The sequence below is a fragment of the Bos javanicus genome, chromosome 18 (assembly GCF_032452875.1).
Source record: "Bos javanicus breed banteng chromosome 18, ARS-OSU_banteng_1.0, whole genome shotgun sequence".
In the NCBI taxonomy this organism is placed as follows: Eukaryota; Metazoa; Chordata; class Mammalia; order Artiodactyla; family Bovidae; genus Bos; species Bos javanicus.
Window position 1 is genome coordinate 28,506,339 of NC_083885.1, and position 3,636 is coordinate 28,509,974.

The window sequence follows — 3,636 nt, forward strand, 5'->3', positions numbered from 1 at the left end:
AATTCCTGAAGCAGCCAGATCCTTAGTAGCAAAAGCAACATCAGCCATTCCAGTTGTTCAGAAAACAGCACTAATTGAAATGGTTCAGATCATCCATGGGTTGTGTCAAACAGCATCTCCTACATATTGGTGCCTGGAAGGGATACTGGTTTGGTGTAAAATAACAATTTAAGGATTAAAAAAATTAATACAACATAGTGGTTACTGTATCATATAGATCAATATTTTAAACAAAAACAGAGCAATGGAATCTTATCTTCCAAGAGATTGTAGCAAGTTCTGACATTGTATTGGGTTTCTCCCCAAAATAAATTTGCATGCATATCAAAACTGAGTATATATTGCCTTATATTTTTTAAGAAAAATTTTAATCTGAAATACAGTTATTAACAATATGGTGGTGGTTTCACACTATGTGTACAGCAAGGTAATTCAGTTACATTTTGTTTTCATATTATTTTCCATTATAGGTTACTATAAGATGTTGAGCTTGCTCTCTATGCTACACAGTAAATCCCTTTTGCTTACTACTTTATGTATAGTAATTTGTATCTGTTAACCCATACTCCTAAGCCAAAGACACATTTTATATGATAACACCTGTATGTAGAATCTAAAACTATGTATATACAAATGAATCTGTATACAAAACAGAAATAGACTAATAAACATGGTAAACATACTTATGGTTACGAAAGGGGAAAGGAAGTGGGGAGGGGTAAAATAAGAAAGATCTTATTTAATAAAGAGAGATGAAAGAGAGGAGTATGATCCTGAGTCTGAAAGTCATCTGAAACAAAATCTAATCTAATATGATATAATATTGTATATTATATGAATCAGTGATAATCTATGCAATGTGATGCAATGGGATCTATTTGTATCTCCTTGATATCTGAAATGGATCAGTATAAGAAGTCAATGGTTTTCAAGCTGTATTTTTTCTTTTTAAGGTAAAAACATCTTTTATTTTGAGATTTTAAAGGAAATGCCAGGTCTGTACATCCTACCTCCCCACCTCGCTGCTGTGGACACTTCACAGAGCAACTAGACCTTGGTGAAGAAGGAGAATTTGAATCAAAACTATAAAATGAAAGTGTTAGTCACTCCTTCCAACTCTTTCAGACCCCATGGACTGTAGCCCACCAGACTCCTCTGTCCATGGGGTTCTCCAGGCAAGAATAGTGGAGTGGGTTGCCATTTCCTTCTTCAGGGAATCTTCTCAACCCAGGGATCAAACCTGGGTTTCCTGCATTGCAGGTGGATTCTTTACCATCTAAGCCAACAGGGAAGCCCTCAGTTTAGTTCAATCCAGTTCAGTTGCTCAGTTGTGTCCGACTCTTTGCGACCCATGAGTCACAGTATGCCAGACCTCCCTGTCCATCACTAACTCCCAGAGTTCACTCAGACTCATGTCCATTGAGTCAGTGATGCCATCCAACCATCTCATCCGCTGTCGTCCCCTTCTCCTCCTGCCCCAAATCCCTCCAAGCATCAGGGTCTTTTCCAATGAGTCAACTCTTCGCATGAGGTGGCCAAAGTATTGGAGTTTCAGCCTCAGCATCAGTCCTTCTAATGGATACCCAGGACTGATCTCCTTTAGGATGGACTGGTTGGATCTCCTTAGTCACACTAAATTACACTTAGCCAAACCAAGCTGAACTAACACATGGCATTACTTTAAAGGATAAAAAGTATCTCAGTATCAATACAATCTGTTAAATAATTTGATAATAAAATATTGGCTCTATTGTTTTGATAATATTGCTACAGGCTTGCTGTTGTTCAGTCACTAGGTCATGCCTGACTCTTTGCAACCCCATGGATAGCAGCATGCCAAGCTTATCACATAGGCTTATCAGAACTTTTTTGAATCCTTCTGAACCAGAGGGAAATCTGTTATATTTTTTACCTGTGAAGAGGTAAGAAACAAAGTTACGAAGAGGGATGTTTCTTTCAACATAGATAAGTCTCAGCTTTTCTACCTTAAAGGTCCAGAATCTGCATTTTAAATTTATCTGTGATATAATATAGATCATTCTCAAGAGTGTTTATTTCAGTAGAAAAGTTCAAGAAAACCTACGTGCAAATGAAAAGGGCAAAGCAAATGACTGTAAGTATAAGGAAAAGTGACTTTCACATTTGCCCTAAGAGCAAAGTTATCTAATTAGGCAGAAGCCAGATTCTCAGAACTTGGCTTAAGGAGGTTTATGACATGAGCTGAATGTGCAGCAGTGTCAGAATCTTTAAACATGATACTTATATTCCAACAATGGAGATTTAACTCTTAGGTCAGGCAAGCTTGTCCTTCCCTCTCTCCCCAGAACAGTGTTTCAGTGAACGGTACCCACCAGCTCCTGTATGCTGCTGCTGCTGCTGCTAAGTCACTTCAGTAGTGTCCGACTCTGTGCGACCCCATAGACAGCAGCCCACCACAAGCCCCCGTCCCTGGGATTCTCCAGGCAAGAATACTGGAGTGTGTTGCCATTTCCTTCTCCAATTCGTGAAAGTGAAAAGTGAAAGTGAAGTCGCTCAGTAGTGTCCGACTTTTAGCGACCCCATGGACTGCAGCCCACCAGGCTCCTCCATCCATGGGATTTCCCAGGCAAGAGTACTGGAGTGGGGTGCCATTGCCTTCTCCTCAACTCCTGTATACTGGTTATTTATTTCAAGGCTTACAAGAATTCTCTTTGACTATGATTGGGTTTTGAAAACCTGTTTGGAAGTGTTCCCTTATTTATGCATTTAGTAAGTGCTTTAGCTCTAGGATGTAAGTACTTAGGTCTTTGTAAGAGAAAGGAGAATATGGCGAATCAGTGACAAATTAGACTAAATCTCCACCTTGGAGGCAAAGCTGTGAAGTGGAAAACCATGGATTTAAGAGTCAAACTAGTCAACCTAGATGCTAATTCTTAGTGGTCATATATTAACCCTGTGACCTTGAAGATTATGTCAAATACCTGTGAGCCTCAATTCTTTCAAGTGTTTTTGCCTCAAAGGAGAGATCCATCTCTGGTGGCTCAGTGGTAAAGAATCTGCTGCCAATGCAGAAGACATGGGTTTGATCCCTGATCTGGGAAGATCCCACATGCCGTGGAGCAACTTAGCCCATCCACAACTGTTGAGCCTGTGCTCTAGAGCCTGGATCCACAACTACTGAGCCCACAAGCCATGATTACTGAAGCCTGTGGTTCTCAACAATAGAAGCCACTGCTATGAGAAGCCTGTGCACCACAGCTAGAGAGTAGCCCCCACTTGCGGCAACTGGAGAAAGCCCACATATGCAATGAAGACTCAGTGCAAGGAAAAATAAATAGCAAATAAATTATAATTTTTTTTTTTTAATGGGAAGCCCAGGTGGCTCAGAATTTGCCTGCCAAGCCGGTGATGCAGGTTCGATCCCTGGGTTGGGGAGAGTCCCTTGAGAATGAAATAGCAACCCATTCCAGAATTCTTGCCTGATAAATCCCATGAACAGTGTCACAAAAGAGTCAGACAAGACTTAGCGACTAAACAACAACAATGATCATGGGTACAAATATCTACAAACAGGTAGGTGTTCCATCTACATATATGTTCTTCTGTTCTTTCCCTCTTGCTCTTATGACATTGAAACCTGGGGTGATAAACTTACAT